Genomic DNA, 25656 nt, shown 5'->3' with positions numbered 1-25656 from the left:
CAGTTTCCAAATGCTGACACCATTGCATACACTAGCAAGATTTTGCTGAAAGGAACCTGATATAGCTGTCTGTTGTGATACTATGCTGGGGCCTAACAAACACAGAAGTGGATGCTCACAGTCAGCTATAGGATGCATCACAGGGCCCCCAATGGAGGAACTAGAGAAAATAACCAAGGAGCTAAAGGGATCTGCAACCCTATAGGTGAAACAACAATGTGAACTAATCAGTACCCTCCGGAGCTTGTGTCTCTAGCTGCACATGTATCAGATGGTGGCGTAGTTGGCCATCAGTGGAAAGAGAGGCCCATTTGTCATTCAAACTTAATATGCCTCAGTACAGGGGAACACCAGGGCCAAGAAGTGGGAGTGGGTGGTTGGGGAAGTGGGTGGGGGAGGGGGTGAGGGAGCATGTGGGGGACTTTTGGGATAGCATTAGAAATGTAAATGAAATAAATACTTAAAAAAAAAGCCCTTTTCCCCTAAAATCTGGTACCACTGCTGAGGTTGTTGGTGAATAAATCCCAAACCTCTATTGTGAACATATTCCTATCTGGCTTGATGAATTAAGCACCACTCTTTCTCTCCTGCTGAGTTCTCTCTGTAATCATTGTACTTCCTTAATTGTGTTTCTGGTGTTCATAGAAACTTTATCCAGTAATATTAAGTGTCTGTAATGAATCATATGAATTAGACCATTGGGGATTAAAACCCTTTGGATAGTATCAAGTTAAAAAGTATCTTTTTCAAAGAGAGATGGAAAATTATACTATTCACTTTTTGCACTTCTATGCCACTCAGACTCATCTCATCGACTCTCATATCACTCAATATCCACAGTCGGGCTATGAAAGGTTCTTCCATTATCTGGTTAAAATTATTTCCCTCATTTTTTTTATACTGTGCCAATATCAAAGCCCCACAATATAGGTGCATAATTGTCTTCTCTTTATTAAACGTTAGACATAAGTTTATCTTTTACCTACTTCTACCACACGATCAGCCTCCTCTTTACCCTATTCTTTCATTGGGTTATAGGACACTTAATTTTAATTGTTGCCTAACTTATTTTTTCTGTTGCTAAGTTAAGACACTACAATCATGGCAACTTACAAAGCAAAAAATTAATTGAGGCCTACAGTTTCAGAGAAACATTTGGAAAATCTTGGGGCCATCAGTTTAATCTAGAATTTATGCTCACAACTTCATGACAATGGCCTCTCAGGGACTTTATGCAGTTATTTTCCCTGTCACATGCTGGACTCTGTGCCTCTCCACAACTGGAGGGGAAAATTGTAACAGTTTTATTTGTTTATCCTTCATGGATCTTAATCCAGAAATATGTGGTATACACTGGTAAGTTTAACTGCACATTTGGAGCATAAACTGGACACATACACCTGATGTTCCCTTTTATTGTTCCTTTTTAGGATGAGAAAAATCCATGTGGCCTCTTAGTTCCAGAAATTAGAGGCTTATGTGTGTGGGATTAGTGCCCTAAGGACATTCCTCCCTTTATTCCAACTTTAATCAGGATTTTTATTATTTCTTCCAATACAACATTAGAATTCCTGATGTTCTATTTTTGTTTTTCTTCTTCAAAGTGTATAATTGATCATCTTTTTCAGGGGCTTGCTCATTTTTATAGTACATCTGCATAAGAGGAAGGATAAATAACCTTGAGATGGAATAAATGGACTGTCTTGAAATCAAGTCTACCACTGAAATTAACTCATTATTTTTAAACATATCCTCAGGCAGATTCTTAGGTCAGGAGCAGAAAGCAGCTTTCTTCCTTCCTTTCTTTCTTTCTTTCTTTTTTTCTTTCTTTCTTTCTTTCCCAAAATAGCACAAGAATTTTTTTTTCTTGTAGTTCATATAGATTTAATCTCAAACCTGTTGAGCTGGGTTTAAATAGTCTACACTACTCTCAGCACTACTGCTTTCTAAGCTCTTACTATGATATTCCATTACACCCTGTTTACACAATTCAACTGCTTTCCTTGTCAAAAGTCTCAAAGCCTTCCACATTCCTCCCAAGACAACTGGTCAGACTATGATAGCAACAGCTCATTCTTTTGAATCATCTTTTGTTTAGTTACTTTTCAGTCACTGTGGTAAAACAGCATGACCAAGAGAATTCAAAAAAAAATTTGGTTTTGCTTTTATTTTTGTTTTGTTTTGTTTGTTTGTTTGTGTGCTTGAGAATGCTTAGATCTTATCATTTGTTCTTCCTATTTTCTATGTCAAATAACATGGTGTAGATGATGGCAAACACATGTAATTTTTCTATTATAATTCTCTCATTAGGTGTGCAGGTTCTTTATGGCCAGATAACTCAGTATCATTTGCATGACTTATCTCACACTACAAAAGGCCTCAAAACTAACACCACATCTTGCTTAAAATCCCACCACATAGTTGCTACAATTAGGTGTTGCAATAGTTTAATCCATCAACCATTAGGGGCTATGCAACCTCCACCAGGTAAAAAAGACACAGCATTCCAGAACACACAGGAAAGACAGCCATAGTAGGATTCCCTCTAATTCTAACCATATTTTGTTTGCTATTTCAGCACTCATCCTTGGGTCAATTTAATCACTCAATCTCAACCAACCTTTGCTTCCAGTGGCTCCATTAGGCATCAGTTGTGTTTGTTATGCTCTGAGTCCACAGGAAACCCAGACTAGCCCAAGAATTTGGAAGTCCTCTGCAACTTACAAGTCTTTTATTGTTTCAAGTTCAAACTTGGATCACATGCCTTGCATTCACCAGGTGAATGCTGGCAAGCAATCCTGAATCTGGAAAACACTGGGTTTATATACAGTGTAGTGTAAGAATCCCATGAAAGTTCACAGAAAAGGGGAGTGGAGTGCTGTAATCATTTGGTGGGATGGGACTGAAGCCGGGAGGGAGGGTGTTAATGGGACTAATTTTATGGCCGGTCATAACTGTCTATGACCTCTGATTACCTTTTCTCCATGATTTAAACGTGAGGCCCTAATCTCCCTTGATTTTGTTATTTCTTTAAGGTTTCAAGGACAGGCACCTGGAGAGTTTGACCGCTTATCAGGAAGAGCGCTGGTCTTTTGAGATGCAGAAGTGTGGAGGATGTCTGGAGCTGTCTTCTCAGGTTGTCTCCAATAAGAGGAAATTTTATGGGTAGTGCCATTGAAATGCTAGGCTGGGTCTCCTCAGAATGACTAGGGAAGGGAAGAAAGCCCAGGGCTTGTTGCAGGAGGATGTTTGCCGAGGGCTGGAGGGAGGATGGGAGCTTCTGTGTGTGTGTGTGTGTGTGTGTGTGTAGGGGTGTGATGCAGAGGCAAACTGTCTGTACACAACACTGAAGTCTCTCTTCTGAGACTTTTAAGAAACAGGACAAATATCCACAGAGAGTTAGCATCAGTAATTTGGGGGTTACAACATGTTATGCGATGTTCACTGTCTCTTGGGGAATGTGAACAATTTTTTATTTGTCTTCTTGTATTTTTGACAGAGTAAATGTGGCTATCAGTGTTGAGTGTAGTGACACAGTTTATTTGGTTAAAGTTATTAAGTAAGGAATTACTGAAAGTAGTGTGAGTAATAATACAACAGGTAACTGGATCGCAAAAGTAAGCCTACCATAGCTGATTGATGGCTCAAATGCAATATATTCATGGCATCTCTGCACTACTTGCAGTCAGTTCAGCCTGATGTAAAGTCTATTCTCAACAATTGTTAGTACTTATATAACCTTGGAGCACAGCTTTGTGAGTCTTGTGACGTTTGGAACTTCCTGTGGCTTAAAGGTTTCACTTGCTTTCTACATCTCATGAAATTCCAACATTTGCTTTTATTTATTTAAAGTACTCCTGATAGGTAAAAAATGTGGAAAAAGATAACAACAGCATACAACCACAGAACAGAGATTTTCATATTTGTTTCTTTTTTTTTTGGTAGTTAGTCAATACTTATTATTAGAAGATTTGTTTATTAGAAGATATCATACTTAACTTTGTTTTCCAATACGAGCTAGATAACATTTAAAGGAAAATGGCATCTTCCCAAAGAGTTGTTTTCTTTCATATATTTATCACAGTTAAATAAATATTCTATATCTAGGCAAAATTAATTTTAAAATAAAACATATAATATATTTCATGAATTTAGCGGGACTAGCAAACAGATCATATTATAGGCTATGGGAGTAGAAATTATTTTTTTTTTCTTTTGAGTGGAGACATTTACATGCTTCATCTAAAGGATAGTATATTCCACTTTGTGATTTAGTGACACTATTTCTTATGTGTGTATGTCATATTTCATGGTGAAAATCATTGTTTACAGTGATTTTTCCCCTATATGAGTTCACTGAAAAATTTTAAGTATTCTCCTCTTTGTTAACATAATTTGAGTATGTATCTTGATTTATGATCATGTTTCCAATCCCAAATAGTTAAACCATTAAACCTCTCATTTTCATCTGAAAAGGAAAAACAAAACAGAACAAAACAAAAAGAAAAACAAAAAAAAACCCCAAAAGAACAAAAAAAACCACACAACAACAACATCAACAAAAACAACAAAACAGAGCAGAAGGTCTCAAGGAAATAAACAGAAAAAAAAAAAAAAAAGGTTTAAGAACCAAAATGAAACATTGCCTTCTTCAGCCAAATCTTTTTAATTGTTCATTTTAAGTCCTTTAGACTGAGTATCAATAAAAAGTAGGGGTTGCTGGGTTTTTTTCTAGTTCTTGATTTAAGTTGCAACAGTTTTCTTTTTCTAGATGATCCCATCTCAACATTCCCTTTTATTTTCTGAGCCTCTAGTGCAGAAGAGGGCCTCTATAACAAACAGTCCATATTCCAGGTCTCATTACCAGACACTTGCAACAATAGAGATACCAGGTCTCTAAAACTTCTTTTTTCCCATTAATTTTTGTATTCATTTTATATCTCAATATCAGCCCCTCTTCTCCTCCCAGTTCCTTGTCTCACAGCTCCTCCCTCATTCTTCTGTCTCCTTTTCTGAGATCGGGGAGTACTATCCCCTGGATATCACACTCCCAGTCCTCTACCCCCAGCACATCAAATCACTGCAGGACTAGGCACATCTACTCTCACTGAGGCCAGTCAAGGCTTTACTCCAGTTGCTTTCTCTTTTTCTCAAAAAGAAAGATTGTCCCAGAAAAAATGTGAGGCTCCCAGAACCTAATGAGAATGACTTTAGCAATAATGTGTAGAGAAGGGGGGATAGAACCTGTGGAGACCATCTCCAGTAGATAGGCACAGCCTCTGATCAAGGGATGAGACCGCCCACACATCTTAAGGTTTTTTAACTCAGAAATGTTTTTGTCCAAAGGAAGAACAGGGATGAAAAATGGAACAGAGACTGAAGGAATGACAAACCGGGAATGACCCTACCTAGGGATACATCATGTCTGCAGACACAAACCTAACACTGTTGCTGTGTGCAAGAGGCATTCATGGACAGAAACCAAGTGTGGCAGTTCCTGGGAAGGACCTGCCAGCAACTGACCAGTGCAGATGTCAATGCTTAGAGCCAACTATCAGTCTGAACTCAGGAAACCTGACAGGGTTGTTGTCAGAAGGGCTGGAGTGGCAGAGGGGGATTGCAACCCCATTGATAGAACAGCATAGGCTGGCCTGACTACCCAGTTCTCCCAAAGTCTAGACCACCAACCAAGGAGTGTACCTGGAGGGATTCATGGCTCCAGATACACATGTAGCAGAGAATGACCTTGCCCAACAGCGATAAGGGGGGAGGCCTTTGGTCCCAGGGAGGTTATATGCTCCAGAGTAGGGTGATGCTGGAGTGGTGTGGTGGGAGATTGTGGGTGGGTAGGGGAGCACTCTCATACAGACATAAGGGAGGCAGAGGGAAGATGTGGGATGGAGGTTTGGTAGAGGGGTTAACTGGGAAGTGGGATATCATTTGAGAAGTAAACGAATGGAATGATTGATTAATAATAAAAACTGAAAGAAAGACTGTCTAGAAAAAGCGGGTTTCCACATGGCAGTTCTTGACAAGCCACAGGAAGTCAAGAAATGGATGAGGATCAAGAAATGGATGAGGAGAATAATAGTTTCAACTCTGAAGTCTCATAATCTTGAGTAACGTGAATCCACTGTGTCAAGTTTGCGGGGTTTGAATGGAGTAGGTTTTGCAGTGACACAAATAGAGGAAAGGTAGACTAAACTAGAACTCAAAAGTATATTTTTCTTATTTAAAAAAAAATAACCCTGTCAGTCATCAACGGGAGGAGAGACCCTTGGTCCTGTGAAGGCTCAATGCCCTAGTGTAGGGGAATGCCAGGGCCAGGAAGTGAGAGTGGGTGGGTTGGTGAGCAAGGGGGACTGGGGAGGAAATATGACATTTTCGGAGGGGAAGCCATGAAAGGGGATAACACTTGAAATGTAAATAAAGAAAATATCTAATAAAAAATTGTAAAAGAAAACATCAGTAAATGACCAACATGTATGCTCACTTTGAGGGATACCAAATTTAATTCATCTTTCAGGTTTAGCATAATTCCAAACCAAATTCTATATCATCATTGCTTTGGCATTTTTTTATGCCAGTCGTGGCCAGGAAAAAAGATGTAATTTTAACCTCTCAACTCTTACTAACGAAAGGTGACTAGAGCTAAAATTTGATCTCATGCCTATTTAGCTTTTTATTTACTGTTCTACCTTTGCTACTCTTTCACTCTGCAAATTAAAGATTTGTATGCAGTTTGTGATGATAGAATTACACAATGGAAAGAAAATAATATATAAGTGTTAGAGGAGCATTGGCAAAATATTGTGATGACCTTTATTGTGAATGCAAAAGATAAAAAGAAAAAAGAAAGAAAAAAAAGAAAAAAGGAAAGAAAGACAGACAAACAGAAAGACACACAGAAAGAAAAAGACTTGGATAGCAGCTTGTTGTTTGTGATCGACTAGTCCTGGAACCACTTCTAAGATCTTTGAAAAGCTAGAGTTCTCCCACATCAAGGAGTTGAGAACACTATTGATATCAAGACTTGACTTAATAAACTACTATAAATAGTTATTTTTACCAATAAACCAGAAGATTTTAATCTTTTTCCACCAGTGCTCAAGGTGAGGACCCTTTTGCCACAGGTTGTTTATTGATAACAAGGCAAGTTAATTAGGGGTATTACTGTAATCTATTTTTTCTGTTATTTATTTATTTATTTTTGTTCCAGAAAATAGGAGAGGTGAAACTTTTTTATTCATGAAAGGATTCTTAAACTTTCAATGAGCTTTAGAAAATTAATTTTAGAAGTCTTCATTCATAGGCTGTTGTGGCTTAAAATATGTCTTAATACTCTATGGTGTTACCAAGAGTTGATATTAAAAAGTGAAGTCTCTTACAGAAAGTTATATCATGTGGTTCTCTGTTGTGAATAGAATTGAAGGGCTTGAGGAAAAGAGCTATGTTTAGTAATTTGCCTTTCTGGCTTCTGATTTATGTGTTAAACAACAGTAGAAAGGTGTTGGTTGGATACCGATTCTGCTCTCTTCATTTTAGGCTTATTCTCTAGAACTACAAGTAAATAAAATATTGTTTGATGATCAAGCTACAAACTTCATCCATTTGTGTTGCTATAAGAGAATACTTTAGATATAATACTTGAAAGAAACATTTCTCTATGGAATATTTAGAATTCTTGAGTGTTTAATTTTCAACTTAAACTTTTCTATATCCATCGTTTCCAGATATTGTGGGAGGGGGCTATCTCTTCTGACAATTTTTTTTTGTATTTTGTAGATGAACTTAATTTTTAAAATCCATCCTTTCTGAGTAGTAACATTCCATGGCATAATAAGCAAATTCATCTTGTCTTCTGAAGTTCTTGAGAAAGGTATTGGCCTTTCCTGAGAAGGTGGGTATTCTTCTAGCAGAGTAAGTTAAGCTAGACTGGAAGAGACCTCTGTGGTCTTCAGCCTGCTGATTAATCATGCAGATTTTATATATGCAAATCCTCACAGTAATCCCAAGTCATGCTAATTGTAGGCAGAATAAATGATAACATTTCATAAATAGTTAATTGACAAGTTAAAAAAAGGTATTCTTTAGCAAAAGTAATTTACTTAATTTAACATATTTCAAACTAGTACTAACTCAAGATCAAATATAGATACTTCAATTTATTTTTGCAATAAAATTGTTCTAATGCAAGTAGACTAAATTATTCCTAATAATTTAGGCTCAGGATTTTAACCAACAATGTATTTTATATTTCTTGCAGTACCAGGGTACTGTGTCTATATTTCTTTTTCTTTGATGAATATGAAGTGTCCTTCCTTTTCTTGATTGATAACTTTTGGTTGAAAAAGTTTATTGGATATTAGGATGGAAACTCCTGCCTGCTTCTTGGGGACATTTGCTTGCAACACTGTTTTTCAGTTAATGATGTATTGTCTCTTTATTTTATTGCCTTTCTTGAATGCATGAAGCAAAATGCTGGATCTTCCTTGGTTATCCTGTTGGTTAGCTTTTGTCTTTTTATTGGGGAATTGAGTCCATTTATGTTGAGAGATATCTAAGACAGATGATTGTTAGTTTCTGGTATGTTTGTTGTTGTAGGTGGCTTTATGTACTTGTGGCTTTCTCCTTTTGACTTTGTTATGAGGTGATTAATAGTTTTTTTTTTTTTTTTTTTATCTTTGGTGTATATACCCTCCTTGTGTTGGAGTTTCCTTTCTAGAATCCACTGTAGGTATGGATTGTTAGATAGTTATTGTTTAACTTTGGTTTTGTCCTGAAATATTTTGGTTTCCCAATCTATGGAAATTGATTTTAGGTGGGTATGCTAGCCTGAACTGGGATTTGTGTTCTATTAGCAGCTGTAAGCCTTCTGTCCAGGCTCTTGTGGCTTTTAGAGTCTTTGTTGTGAAGTCTGGTATGATTTCCAATGCATCTGCTTTACATGTTCCTTGGATTTTTCCCCTTACAGCTTTTAATATTCTTTCATTGTTCTGTGCATTTAGTGTTTTGATTATTATGTGACAAGAGGTTTTCTTTTCTGGTCCAATATATTTGGTGTTCTATTGACTTGTACATATATGGGCTACTCTTACTTTAGGCTGTGGACATTTTCTTCTGTGTTTTGGTCAAAGAAGTTTTTGGGTACTTTGAGCTGGAAATAATTGTTTTTTTCTATTCCTATTATTCTTAGATTTGGTATTATTATTGTGTCCTTGATTTCCTGGGTTAGGAGATTTTTATGTTTTGAACTTTCCTTGATCATTTTGTCAATAACTCCTAAGTTACCTTCTATGCCTTAGAATCTCTCTTCTATTTCTTGTATTCTGTTGTTGATGCTTGCATCTGTAGTTCCTGACAGTTTTCTAGGATTTTCATTATCAGGGTTTCTTCCATTTGTGTTTTCTTTATTGTTTTTCCTTCCACTTTTAGCTTTTAGACTGCTTTGTTCAATTCCTTCACCTGTTTGATTGTGTTTTCTTATATTTCTTTAAGGGATTTGTTTCCTCTTTAAGGGCTTCTACCTATTTAACCTGTATTTTCTTGTATTTCTTTCAGTGAGTTATTTATATCTTCCTCAATAGACTCTATTATCTTTATGAGTTAAGATTTTTGATCAGCATCCTCGTTTCCAGGTGTGTTGGTGTATCCAGGACTTGCTGTGAAAGGAGAACTGAATTCTGATGATACAAAAGTATATTGGCTTCTGTTACTTGTGGTCTTGTTCTTGCCTCTTGCCATCTGGTTATCTCTTGTGTTAACTTGCCTCAGTGTCTCTATCTGGAGCCTGCTTTGTTTCTCTCTGGGTTGCTGCAGATCTTGTGGATGGCTGCAGTTCTCCTGGGTGGCCTGTGGCCCTGGCTGGAACAGACCTCCTGGAAAACCTTCAGACTCTGGGGTCTTCAGAGGAATATGCATCCTGGTGGTCTGTTGCCCTGCATGAAGCAGATTTCCTCAGATGCCTTCACAATGTGGGGTTTGTTGCCTTGCATCCAGCATATCTCCTGGGGGGCACTTTTAGGTCTTCAGAAAAGTAGACAAGTTGATGATCTTCCGTAGTTGAACATGCAGGCCAAAAAAGGGGGTGCATGACTTTGAGAAGGGATGGGTCCCAAATCAGCTGGGGTCCTCAATGTTCCCAGCTGTTGCAGTTATTTGGGAGGGTCTCTTACCTGTTTTCTTGCATTCAGCAGATCTCCTCTAGGTCTTCAGAGGAGCAGACAAGATGATCAAGAGTCATATTCTTTTACATAAAGTTTAATTAAATGCACTTACCCTTCTAGTGTCAGTATCTGTATGTGAGTCTTTGAATGATGTTATTTAATAGCATCTAAATAGTTTTTACTATATATTTGTACCACAATTTAACTGATGATTCCATTGCAGATAGACAGAGCCATGAAATGGGACTTTAAAATAAACAATAAACACAGTGATAAGCATTTATTTATCGGTTCCTTTTTAATAGTAATTGTCTCAATACAATTTTCTAAACATTAAACTTTTGATGCAAATTGCCACAGGATTTTGGTGATGTTCTAAACCCTTGTTCTGAACTAAACTCCCCCTCTTAAAAGAGAGTGAGAAAGAGAGAGAGAGAGAGAGAGAGAGAGAGAGAGAGAGAGAGAGAGAGAGAGAGAGAGAGAGAGAGAGAGAGAGAGAGAGAGAGAGAGAGAGAGAGAGAGAGAGAGAGAGAGAGAGAGAGAGAGAGAGACAGAGAGAGACAGAGAGAGACAGAGAGAGACAAAGAGAGACAGAGGGCTCAGTGGTTAAGAGCACCGACTGCTCTTCCAAAGGTCCTGAGTTCAAATCCCAGCAACCACATGGTCGCTCACAACCATCCATAATGATATCTGACGCCCTCTTCTGGTGCATCTGAAGATAGCTACAGTGTACTTGGATATAATAAATAAATCTTAAAAAAAAACCAAATTGATAAACTAATGCTGGGGGTTAGGGTTAACTATAGGTACATAAGGGCAAAAACTAGGCTAGGCATATTCATTAACTGATAAGAAAAAATTTAAAAACATTATTTAATGGTGTTTTCTTGAATGTGACAACAAAATACAGCTTTCAGACCAAAAGTGTGGGGACTTCATGCTCTTGTGAAACTTAAAATATCAGAACCCATTTCTCTTTTCAACTTGTATGCTCTCTTTAAATGAACTGTGAGTCTCTCTAATTGCTGGCTCCCTCTTTAATTGCTGGAATAATAAGAGGATATAAAGATTCTGTCCTTCAGAGTAGTAGAATCTCTTTTAAGAAAATTTGCATATTTAATTATACCTTAACACAGTGCTTATATATCATAACACCTCTGATTAAACTGTGGGGGAAACCCAAACAGCAAACATGAATACTGATACTAGAGGAGATGAAATGAGAGCTCTCAGGGTATATGTGGAACAAATGGCAAGAAAAGATTTTGGCAAAGTAGAGATTGTGATGGTTTCATGGAAGATGTGCAAGAGAATGAAAAATCAGAATTTGACTCTAATCACTGTAATTATCAGTAATGGTCAATTGTAATAATTATAATTTAGATAAATAAGAAAAACTGGTTGACACTGAGACATTTGATTACTTTGTTAATACCACATGATTTGGAAAGGTTTAATTTGCATTCATGAAGATGAATAATTTCTTTCTGGTTTAATGAAAAGAAAGCATACTTATGTACCTTTTATCTTACAATCTGTTAGAGAAATTTCTCATTCATATACCTTTAGAAAATGATCTGCATTATGACAGCAGAGGCACAGCAACTTTTTATTCCATTCATTTTAATGTCTCCTTGTTTGGTGAGGAGGACTTAGTCCTCAGTGTCTGACACTTTACCACTGCCTAGCATCCTCGTAGGGTAGATACTTTTGTAAAGAGGAGCTATTCTCTGAAGAAGCACAAACTACTATGTTTTGCATGCACAGCTGGTATTTTGCTGTTTTTCTTATAAGACCCTTCAGTTATTTATATGTGAAATTCACTGTGAGACAGGCATAAATTCTTAGTTTCAGCCAGAAAACTCAAGACCCATTGGTTTCCTTAACTTGGTCTCTCTCTGTCTCTACCTCTCACTGTCTCTGTCTTTCTATCTCTATTTGAGACACAGTTACTTTGTGTAGCCTTGGCTGTCCTGAAAGTAGCCCTGTAAACCAGGCTTGCCTTGAACTCACAGAGATCAACATGTTCCAGCCTCTCAAATGGTGGATTGAAAACATGTACCACCATTCCCAGTTATAATATATTTTCCTTGACTAATGTCATACTCTTCATAGGTTATATGATCCTTGACTAATGTGATATTCTTCATAGGATATGTGACAAAAGTACTATTTTCTTATCCCACAGAGACTCTTAAATCCACAAGATCGTGAGCAGATGTCATACAGACCAGAAAAGAATAAAATTCCAGTACAGGTTACTATACCCAGCAATGCTCTCAGATACCATAGATGGAGAAACCAAGATATTTCATGACAGAACCAAATTTATTCAGTATCTTTCCAAAATTCCAGCCCTACAAAGGATAATAGGAGGAAAACTCCAACATAAGGGGGGAAATAAAACCAAGTAAAAGCAAAAAATTAATTGTCTTTCAACAAACAGAAAAGATGTTAGCCACATAAACATAGTTACCTCTCTAACAACAAAAATTAAAAGGAAACAATCACTTTTTGTTACTATCTCTTAACATCAATGGACTTAATTTCCCAATTAAAAAATGACATAGACTAACAGACTGGATACATAAACTGGACACAACAATTTCTGCATACAGATAATGTACCTCATCTAAAAAGACAGACACCACCTCAGAGGAAAAGTCTGGAAAATGGTTTTCCCAGGAAAAGATCCTAAGAAGCAAGGTGGAGTAGCCATTCTAATATTGAATAAAAACGACTTTGAACCAAAAGTTATCAAAAAAAAGATAAGGAAAGCTATTTCATATTCATCAAAAGAAAAATCTACCAAGATGAACTCCCAATTCTGAACATCTATACCCCTAATGCAAAGGGACACACATTCATAAAAGAAACTTTACAAAAGCTCAAATCACAGAATGCACCTCACACAGTAGTAGTGGTAGATTTCAACACCACATTCTCATTAATGGACACATCATGGAAACAGAAACTAAAAGGAGACACAGTGAAACTAACAGAAATTATGAACCAAATGGATTTAACAGATATCTATGGAACATTTCATCCTTAAAAAAAAAAATACTTTCTTCTTAACACCTTATGGTAGCTTTCCCAAAATTCCATATAATTGGTCACAAAACAACCCTCAACAAATACAAGAGGATTGAAATAATCCCACTCATCCTATCAGGTCAGCATGGACTAAGTCTTTTCTTTAATAACAACACCACCACAACAACAACGATAACAATGACAATGACGACAACAAAAACAACAAAACAGAAAGGCCACATTCAAATGGAAGCTGAACAATACTCTACTCAATGATAACTTGGTCAAGGAAGAAATAAAGAAGGGAACTTAAGACTTTTGAGATTTTAATGAAAATGAAAGCACAACATACCCAAACTTATAAGATAAAATTAAAGCAGTGCTAAGAGGAAAACTAATAACTCTGAGTGCCCTCAAAATAAAACTGGAGAAAGTATGAACTAGCAGCTTGAAAGCACATCAGAAAGCTCTAGAACAGAAAGGAGCAAATATACCCAAGAGGAATAGAGGACAGGCAATAGTCAAACTCAGGGTTGAAATCAATCAAGTATAAACAAAAAGAACTATACAAAGAACCAAAAAACCAGGAGATGGCTCTTTGAGAAAGTCAACAATATAGATAAACCCTTAGACAGACTAACCAGAGAGCACAGAGACTGTATCCAAATTAGCAATATCAAAAATGAAAGGGAGACATATAGCAGAAAATGAATTCAAAAATCATCAGATCCTACTATAAAAGCATATACTCAACAAATGGAAAATCTAGATGAAATGGACAATTTTCTAGACTGACACCAGGTCCCAAAGTTAAATCAGGATCAGATAAGCCATCTAAAAAAGCTCCATAACCCCTAAGGAAATAGAAGCAGTCATTAAAAGTCTCCCAACCAAAAAAGCCCAGGATCAATTGGGTTTAGTGCAGAATTCTGTCATACTTCAAAAAAGAAATAATACCAATATTTTTCAAACTATTCCACAAAATAGAAACAGAAGGAGTACTACCTAATTCATTCTATAAAGCCATAATTATGCTCATATGTAAACCAGACAAAGACCCAACAAAAAAGAGAATTTCCGACCATTTCACTTATAAATATAGATGCAAAAATACTCAATAAAATTCTTACAATGTGAATCTAAGAACACATGAAGATGATCATCCACAATGACCAAGTAGGCTTCATCCTAGAGATGCAGGAATGGTTCAATGTATGAAAATACATCAATGTAAGCAATATAGTTGCTAACTCAAAGGAAAAAAATCCACATGATCATCTCATTAGATGATGAGAAAGCATTTGACAAAATTCAACACCCATTCATGGTAAAAGTCTTGGAAAGATCATTAACTCAAGGCCCATACATAAACATAATAAAATCAATATACAGCAAACCAGTAGCCAATATCAAACTCAATGGAGAGAAACTTGAAGCAATCACACTGAAATCATGGACTACACAAGGCTGCCCACTCTCTCCCTATCTATTCAATATAGTATTTGAATCCCTAGCTAGAGCAATTAGACAACAATAGGAGGTCAAAAGGATACATATTTAAAAGGAAAAAGTCAAAATATCAATATTTGCAGATAAAATGATGGGAAACTTAAGTGACACCAAAATTTTCACCAGATAACTCCTAAACCTGACAAACAACTTCAGCAATTGTTGCTGAATACAAAATTAGCTCAAACAAATCAGTAGCCTTCCTATACTCTAAGGATAAACAGGATAAAAGAAATTAGGGAAATGACACCCTTCACAACTAATATAAAATATCTTGGTGTGACCCTAACCAAGCAAATTAAAGATATGCATGACAAGGACTTCAAATCTCTGAAGAAAGAAATAAAAGTAGATCACAGAAGATGGAAAATCTCCCATGCTTGTAGATTGGCAGGATTAATATAGTATAAATTGCCAACTTGCCAAAAGCAATGTACAGATTCAATGCAGTCTACCAAAATTCCAACTCAATTCTTCATAGAGTTAGAAAGAGCATTTCTCAAATTCATTTGGACTAACCAAAACCCCAGGATAGTAAAATCTATTCTGAAAAATAAAAGAATTTCTGAAGGAATAGCCATCCCTGACCTCAAGCTGTATTACTGAGCAATAGTGATAAAAACTGTATGGTATTGGTAAAGATACAGGCAGGAACATCAATGGAAGAGAATTGAATACTCAGAGAAGAACCCACACATCTATGATCACTTGATATTTGACAAATGAGCTAACACCATCCAGTTGAAAAAAAAAAAAAAACAGCATTTTCAACAAATGGTGCTGGTTCAACTGGTGGTCAGCATGTAGATGAGTGCACATCAATCCATTCTTATCTCCCTGTATAAAGCACAAGTCTAAGTGAATCAAGGACCTCCACACAAAACCAGATACACTGAATGTAATAGAAGAGAAAGTGGGGAGTGGAAAATTTCCTGAACAGAATACCATGGCTTATGCTCTAAGATCAGCAATCAACAAATGTGACCTCATAAAATTGTAAAGCTTCTGTAAGGCAAAAAACAATGTCAATATTAAAAATGGCAACCAACAGATTGGAAAAAGATCTTTATCAACCCTACCACTGATATACAAAGAACTTAAGAAGTTAGACTCCAGAGAATCAAATAACCCCATTAAACATGAGGTACAGAGCTAAAGAAAAATTCTTAACTGAGGAATAATGAATGGTTGAGAAGCACATAAAGCAATGTTCAACATTCTTAGTCATCAGGGAAATGCAAATCAAAATGAGCCTGAGATTCCACTTCACTCTAGTCAGACTGACTAAGATTAAAAATTCAGGTGACAACAGATGCTGGTGAGGATGGAGACAAAAAGAAAAAGTCTTCCACTGTTCAGATAGCAAGCTTGTACAACTACTGTGGAATTCAGTCTGGCTGTTCCTTAGAATATTGGACATAGTACTACCTGACAACGCAGCTAGACCACTCCTGTTCATATATCCAGAATATGCTCCAAAATATTACAAGGACACATAAAAGCCAGAACCTGGAAAGAACCCAGATTTCCTTCAACAGAGGAATAGATACAGAAATTGTGGTACATTTACACAATGGAGTACAATCCACCTATTAAAAACAATGAGTTTATGAAATTCTTAGGCAAATGGATGGATCTGGAGGATATTATCCTGAGTGAGGTAACCCTTTCACAAAAGAACACACATAGTATACACTTACTGATAAGTGGATCTTAGTCCAAAAGCTCAGCATACCCAAGATACAATTTACAAACCACATGAAGCTCAAGAAGAAGGAAGACCAAAGTATGGATGTTTCAGTCCTTAGAAGGGGGAAGAAAATAATCAAGGGAGGAAATATATGGAGACAAATGTGGAACAGAGACTGTAGGAAAGGCTAACCAGAGACTACCCCACTTGGATATCTATCCCATATACAGACACCAAACCCAGACACTAATGTGGCTGCCAATAAGTTCTTGCTGACAAGAGCCTGATACAGCTGTCTCCTGAGAGGATCTGCCAGAGCCTGAGTAATACAGAGGCAGGTGCTTGCAGCCAACCATTGGACTAAGCACGGGGTCCCCAGTGGAGGAGTTAGAGAAAGGAATGAAGGAGATGAAGGGGTGTGCAACCCCATAGGAAGAACAATAATATCAACCAACCATTTCCTGCAGAACTCCTAGAGACTAAACCACCAACCAAACAATACATATGGAGGGACCCATGGGTCCAGCAGCATGTATAACAGAGGATGACCTTGGTGGCCATCAGTGAGAGGAGATGACCTTGGTCCTGTGAAGGTTTAAAACCCCAGTGTAGGGGAATTTCAGGGTAGAGAGATGGGAATGTGTGTGTGTTTGGCGTGGGGGGGGGGAGAACACCCTCATAGAACCATGGAGAGGGGGGATGGTATAGGGGGGTCCCATGGGGAAACCCGGGAAAGGGGATAACATTTGAAATGTAAATAAAGGAAATATTTTTTAAAAGATAGTGATCAATAACATAAAAAAAAGATTATGTGTTCTAAATCTAAGTTCAGGTGTTTCAATTAGAATTTCAAAAAATGAGAAGGAATATACTAGATAAGTGTTTTTGAAAAAGTAAAACAAATAATACTTCTAATAACTATACATTTTGATACAAAGGTCTTTTAGGTCACAGTTAAATTATGCTGAACGTTTTGCTAACATCAGTAGTTTAAAGTAACATGTACATGATACTCTTCTCTGTCTCTCTGTCTGTCTCTGTCTGTCTGTCTGTCTCTCTGTCTCTGTCTCTCTGTCTCTCTGTCTCTCTCTCTCTCTCTCTCTCTCTGTCTCTCTCTCTGTCTCTCTGTCTCTCTGTCTCTCTCTCTCTCTCTCTCTCTCTGTGTGTGTGTGTGTGTGTGTGTGTGTGTGCGTGCAGGTTCCCCTTTACTTCTGCATGAGAAGTACACATAGAAACCTTGGAGTTCTCAACTGTGGAATACAGAATGGCTAAGAAGCACCAAAAAAAAAAATGTTCAACATCCTTAGTTATCAGGGAAATGCAAATCGAAACAAGTCAGTGATTACATCTCACACCAGCCAGAATGGCTAAGATCAAAAACTCAGGTGACAGCAGATGCTGACGAGGATGTGGAGAAAGAGGAAAACTACTCCATTGCTAGTGGAATTGCAAGCTGGTACAACCACTCTAGAAATCAGTTGGCAGTTCCTCAGAAAATTGGACATAGTACTATCAGAGGATCTAACAATACCACACCTGGGCATATACCCAAAAGATGCTCCAACATGTAATAAGGACACATGCTCCACTATGTTCATAGCAGCCTTATTTATAATAGCCAGAATCTGGAAAGAACTCAGATGTCCCTCAACAGAGGAATGGATACAGAAAATGCAGGACATTTACACAATGGAGTACTACTCAACTATTAAAAACAATGAGTTTATAAAATTTGTAGGCAAATAGATGGATCTAGAGTATATCATCCTGAGTGAGGCAACCCAATAACAAAAGAACACACGTGATATGCACTCATTGATAAATGGATATTATCCCAGAAGCTTGGCGTTCCTTCTGATGCACTATCTGACTCGTCTTGAGACAAGGTATGTCACTGAACTGGGACTTGCTAATTAGGGCAAGGCTTGATTGCCAGCCAAATCTTAGAGATCCTCCTGTTTGTAATATCTCAGCTCTGTAATACAAGATCATAACACTAAACTCAGATTTGTGGTGCACAAAGCTGATCCATTTTAAAATATATTCTGTATTAAAAACCTGAAAGTAAAGAGAATACAATATATTACTACTCAGAATGAAACAAAATGGGTCATCTAAAAGTAGTCATAGTACAAAACTAGTAAAAATCTTTATTTGTCAGATACTTTATTGCCAATGTGCCTGTTCACATGGAGTCCAGAATTTGATATTACTGTCTTCCTCAATCATATCACATTCAGCTAGTTGCTTATGTGGTTTCTAAGGCTCTGAATTAAAGTCTCAGTGGGCATGAAGCATTTTACCATCAGAGTCATTTTCCTACCCATATTCCCAGTGTCTTGAATCTCATTATGCTTAATAAAAAGATAAATATCTGCAAGTAGTGAGAATACAGTTTTCTATACAAAGTTTCTGCTAAAGATTTTTTTCTTACAAAAATTATCTTTGTAGTAGGATGGTGATGACCTTTAATCCTGCATATATTTATTACTTTCCCTGCTGATACTCCATGAATGTCTGATGAATATTCTAAAATACTTGTTCAACATGAGGTAGAGTTATACTTGTGTAAAAAATGAAAATATATTCTTTATAAAGGTATATGTCTATTTAAAAATTGAAATTAGAAGACAAACCCCAAATTACCTTTATGTAGCTAGAAATAGAGAATTTTATTAAATAAAATGCCTCTGCATCCAAAGCATGTATGTCTATCGAAGACTTCTATATGCAACTATGTGGACAAAATATTTTTAACACATTTCTCATTGTACTTAAAAATAATTATTGTCTCAAAGTGCATAATAATGTTGACTAGTGTCTTTAGAAATAGTTTATTGATGTATTGTGTCCTCAAGAATAAAAGATATTAAGGCTTTGACGTGCTGTCAGAAATAACATCATACTTAGTGACATGATGACTTATTCTCTATTTTGTTTCTGAGTCATCTTGTATTTTTTCCCCATAGGACTGTGGGATTCTGTCTGATATGTAGATAACCTAGAATCTCTTTTGGAGTTAAATGAACAAAGATATGAACAAATCATTAACTCAAATACTGTGGTATAAATATGAAGAATATATATATATATATATATGTGTATATATATATATTCTTTATATATATATATTCTATATATATATTCTCTCTATATAGAGAATATATATAACCCAGGATATATATCCTGGGTTAAAATAAAATATTAACTGGATAATGTAGAAGAAGGCATCAGTATTAATATTGAAATATGTGTAATAATAGGGAATTTATAAATGCATGATAAATAAGGCACTCTACTAGACTTCTCTAAGAAAAGAATCTCTTGTGTTCACACAAACAGAACCACAATTTGTTGGAATAGTTATAAATAAATACACTAGTTTTCAAAGAATTCTTAGGGGAGATATCCTACTTTTTTATGTAACTTCACAAATATAAATTATTCACCTAATAAATTGGACTTAGGCAGAAAAAAATTATGGAATGTTTCCTGTTAGAAAAAGTAGGTAACAGATATGTGAAACCAGCATATGCTGTAACAAAAACTTGACTCTTTTTGATAAACTTAAAAATTCTAATTAACATGCTCAAGATTTTGAAATAATACTCAATCATTTGAATTTTAGGTTTGAATTTAAATATTGAATCATTTAAATGCAAAGTTCAACAAAAATATAAGAAACATTAGAACAAAAATTTTACAACACTAAGATATATTTGCATTGTTTATTAGGAACCTTTTTCTGTTTTTACTTTTGGAAATTCAAGATAAATTAGAATTTTATAGCCACATCAAAACCGGAATAAATATTTATAACTAGTATGTTCAGGTTTGTCAAGTCTTAAAAACAACCAAAATTTCCTTCAGTCAGATAAAAGGATACAAAAAAGTTCAGTATATGTAGTATTTTTGATGTCCAAAAGAAATAACTATAGAGCTTTGAGAACATACCAGTAAACATTAAATATATGTGGTAAACAAAGTTAGCCAGTATAAAAGGTTATGAGTTATATGATCCTACCTTTATCTAATTCCAAAACAAACAAACAAACAAGCAAACAAATAAACAACTTTGGAAATAACAAAAATAATAGCAGCTTGCAGAGGGAGTAACTGTTGAGGTAGTGGGGGAGAGGAGACGGGAAAAGATAGACTAACAAAGAACAATATATTTTTTGAGACAGTGAAAGAATTCTTCATTATTATAATAGGTACCTGTCACTAAACCTTGTCAAAACTCAAAGTGTGAGTGAATTCCAATGAAAACTATAGACTTTGATAAATATTCCTCAATATTGATTCACTAATTATGATGAATATGTTCTATGAATATAGGATACTGATAGTGACATGGTAAAGGGATTACTTATACTAGTTGGGGCAACATGGTTATAGGACAATCCACAGCTTTTTGTTAAATTTTGCCATATAGTCAAGAATTAAAGAGTCTCTCATAGTCTGGATTGTGAGGCTTTGGGCAAAGTGGCTAGATGGAATTAGTCAGAATTATGTGGAATTAGAAAAACTAAGTAACTTATACATTGTAGAGTAAGAATCTGCAATATCCAAGTTAACAAAAGAGGTTCTATTCCCCTGATTTATTTTCTTATATGAGCCATTAAGAATTTTGGATATTTTCAGCTCAATTCCCATATATATCAGATTAGGACTAATAGGAACAGGACAAACCTCAGTGATAGTACTCAATATGAAAGGGGTGGTATTGATTATCTGATTTAACCAGGCCAGATCAGACTGTGTTGAGAGAAGTGTTAAGTTAATTTAGTACACACCACTATTTTAGTAAAAGGACTTAGTTGCTGAATATGATTTTTACAGAAGGAGAAGCTCTGATAGATTTGAGTGCTCTTTTGTTGTTGTTGTTGTTGTTGTTTTGAGACACGGTTTCCCTGGCTGTCTTGGAACTCACTTTGTAGAGCAGGCCGGCCTCGAACTCAGAAATCTGCCTGCCTCTGCCTCCCAAGTGCTGGGATTAAAGGCATGCACCACCACTGCCTGATTGATTTGAGTTCTCTTAACTAGCATGCCAATTATGTTTATGAGCTGCTAGGATGGGAACAAGAATATTAACAAAGAAGCCAATTTTCACTTACTAGGAAAAGACAACAATGGGCCATTGGAGATCCTGACCCATTGTCTGTAACTATATGTATATTAAAATATGTCCTAGCATGCATGCCCAATAGAGTGAGGATTGAAAATCAATGTATACAAGGCATAGAGAAAGAGACCAGGAATGTTAAATATTGAATAAGCAGGATGGTTAAGCAGCAAAACTGCATGTTGAACTCTTCAAATCAGTTTACCAACATATAATTATATAAAATAAAAAAAAAAACTCTCAAATAATACTTTTTGATTGTTCTGAAGATATTTTCCCAATCTGTAGACTGCCATTTTGTCCTCATCACAGTGTCCTTTGCCTTACAAAACCTTTTTAGTTTCATGTTCTCTCACTTATTAATTATTGACCTTAGTGTCTGACCTATTGGTGTTCAGTTCAGGAAGTTGTCACTTGTATGGAGGAGTTCAAGGGTATCCCCCAACTTCTGTTCTATTGGATTAAGTATGTTTGGTTTTATGTTGAGGTCATTGATTCATTTGGACTTGAATTTTGTGCAGGATAATAAATATGGACAGATTTGCATTCTTCTACATTCTAACATCCAGTTAGACAAGTGCTATTTGTGCTATTTGTTAAACATGCTTTCCCTTTTCCCTTGTACAGTTTTGGGTTCTTGGTCAAAAATCAAGTGTCCGTAGGTATACCCATTTATTTCTGGGTCTTTTATTCAATACTTTTGAGCAAACTGTCTGTTTTCATTAATATTGCTACGTAGTATAGCTTGAAGTCATGAGTAGTGATATCTCCAGAAATCCTTTTACTGTTCAGGAACATTTTAGTTTTTCTATATAAAGTTGAGAATTGTTCTTTTAAGTTCTAGACAAATGTTTGATGGGAATTGCTTTGAATCTGTAGATTGCTTTTGGTCAGATGGCCATTTTCACTGTGTTTATTCTACTGATCCATGAGCAAAAATTATCTACTGATATCTTCCTCAATTATTTTCATCAGAAACTTTAAGTCCTTACATACAGGCCTTTCACATGCTTGGTTAGAGTTACATCAAGGTATTTTATGTTGTTTGTGGCTATTGTGAGGGGGTACTGTTTCCCTAACTTCTTTATCAGCCATTTTATTGCTTATAAAGAGGATTATAACTGATTTTTTTTTTTTTAGTTAATTTTGTACCCAGCCACTTTGACTATGGTGTTTATCAGCTTTAGGAGATATCTGGTAGTATTTGCGGGGCAGGGGGGGGGTCACTTATGTATACTATCATATCACTTGTGAATATTGATATTTTGACTTCTTCCTTTCCAGTTTCCTTCCTGTTTTATTGCTCTAGCTAGAACTTCAAGTACTGTATTGAAGAGATATAGGGAGAATGGAAATCCTTACCTTTCCTGATTTTAGTGGAAATGCATTTAGTTTCTCTCCCTTTAATTTGAAGTTGGCTTTTGGCTTGCTATGTATGTCCTTTATTGTGTTTAAATATGCCCCTTGTGTCTGTGCTCTCTCCAAGACTATTAACATGAAGGGGTGTTGGATTTTTGAAATGCTTTTTTTTGGCATCTAGTGCAATGATTATGTGGTACTTTTCTTTCAGTTAATTTGTATGGTTGATTACATTAATGGATTCTCTTGTCTTGACCCATCCCTGCACCTTTGCGATGAAGCCTACTTGATCATGGTAGATGATGTCTTTGATTACATTCTTGAATTTGGTTTTTCAGTATTTTATAGGGTATTTTTGTATCAATTTACATAAGAGAAATTGTTCTGAAATACTCTTCCTTTGGTGAATATTTGTGTAAATTAAATACAAGTGTAAAAATGGCCTCATAGAATGAGTTTGGCAGTGTTTTGAAAGTCTAGTAGAATTCTGCACTAAAACTGGTCCAGCACCATTTATGGTTGAGAGATGTATAATGACAGCTTATTTATTTATTTATGTATTTATGTATTTATTAGGTATTTTTTTCATTTACATTTCCAATGCTAGCCCAAAAGTCCCCCATACCCTCCCCCATTCCCCTACCCACCCACTCCCACTTCTTGGCCCTGGTGTTTCCCTGTACTGAGGCATATAAAGTTTGCAAGACCAATGGGCCTCTCTTTGCACTGATGGCCGACTAGGACATCTTCTGATACATATGCATCTAGAGACACGAGCTCCGGGGGGTACTGGTTAGTTCATATTGTTGTTCCACCTATAGGGTTGCAGAGCCCTTTAGCTCCTTGGGTACTTTCTCTAGCTCCTCCAATGGGGGCCCTGTGATCCATCCAATAGCTGACTGTGAGCATCCACTTCTGTGTTTGCTAGGACCGTAATAGCCTCACAAGAGACACCTATATCTGGGTCCTTTCAGCAAAATCTTTCTAGTGTATGCAATGGTGTCATCCTTTGGAGGCTGATTATGGGATGGATCCCCAGATATGGCAGTTTCTAGATGGTCCATCCTTTCATCTCAGCTCCAAACTTTGTCTCTTAACTACTTCTATGGGTGTTTTGTTCCCAATTCTAAGAAGGGGCAAAGTGTCCACACTTTGGTATTCATTCTTCTTGCGTTTCATGTGTTTTGCAGATTGTATTTTATATCTTGGGTATTCTAAGTTTCTGGGCTAATATCCACTTATCAGTGAGTACATACCATGTGAGTTCTTTTGTGATTAGGTTACCTCACTCAGGATGATGCCTTCCAGGTCCATCCATTTGCCTAGGAATTTCATAAATTCATTTTTTTTAATAGTTGAGTAGTACTCCATTGTGTAACTGTAACACATTTTCTGTATCCATAATGACAGCTTTTATTTCCTTAGGGGGTTATAGAACCATTCAAGTAATTTAACTGATTTTGATTTAGCTTTGGTAACTGGAATCTATTTACAAAATTATTCATTTCCTTTACATTTTCCAATTTTGTGGAGTATAGGCTTTCAAAGTAAGACCTTACTATTTTTTTGAATTTCTTCATTGCCCCTTGCTATGTTTCCCTTTTGTTTTCTGATTTTTTTTTTTTTAATTTGGGTATTTTCTTGCTTCCTTTTAGCTTGTTTAGCTAAGGATTAGTCTATCTTATTTTGATTTTTTTATTTTGATACTTTGATTTTCTCAAGGTATCAGCTTTGGTTTCCTTCATTCTTTATATTGTTCTCTTTATTTCCAATTATTTGATTTCAGCAGCAAAATTAATTATTTCCTACTGTCTATTCCTCCTGGGTGTGTTTTTTTCTAGATCCCTCAGATGTACTTCTAATTCATTAGAATAAAAATTCATTGATTTCTTTATAAGAGTATTTAGCACTATGTGCTATGGACTTTCCCTTTAGCACTGCTTTCAGTGTCCCAAAGTGTGGGAATTCTATGCCCTTGATTTTATTGAATCATTGAGTAGAGTCGTTCACTTTCCATGAATATTAGACTTTCTGTTTTAAGTGCTGTTGAAGTCCAGGTTTAATCCATGGTAATCTGATAAGATGTTTTGTGTTATTTCTATCATCTTGTATATGCTGCAATTTGGTTTGTGACTGAATATATGGTCAATTTTGGAGAATGTCCTGAGATGTGCTGAAAAGTGTAGTTGGGTAGAATGTTCTATAGATATGTTTTAGGTAATATGATTTCTAACTTCTGTTAGTTTCATTATTTTGCTGTTTAGTTTCTGTTTTAACAACATCTCCAATGGTGAGAGTAGGGTCTTATGAGTAGAGTTTTATGTGTGTGATTTAAGCTTTATTAAAATTTACTTTTATGAATGTGGTTGTCCTTGCATTTAGGGCATACTTGTTCAGAATTAAGATTACTTCTTGGTGGATTTTTCTTTTGTTTTCTTTTTTTTTAATTACATATTTTCCTCAATTACATTTCCAATGCTATCCCAAAAGTCCCCCATACCCCCCCCCAATTCCTTACCCACCCATTCCCATTTTTTTTCTTGGCTCTGGCGTTCCCATGTACTGCAGCATATAAAGTTTGCTTGTCCAATGGGCCTCTCTTTCCAGTGATGGCCCACTAGGCCATCTTTTGATAAATATGCAGCTAGAGTCAAGAGCTCCTGGGTACTGGTTAGTTCATAATGTTGNTGCACCTACAGGGTTGCAGATCTCTTTAGCTCTTGGATACTTTCTCTAGCTCCTCCATTGGGGGCCCTGTGATCCATCCAATA

This window comes from Mus caroli, chromosome 17 (genome assembly GCF_900094665.2).
Source record: "Mus caroli chromosome 17, CAROLI_EIJ_v1.1, whole genome shotgun sequence".
Classification (NCBI taxonomy): domain Eukaryota; kingdom Metazoa; phylum Chordata; class Mammalia; order Rodentia; family Muridae; genus Mus; species Mus caroli.
This window is presented reverse-complemented; position numbering follows the sequence as displayed.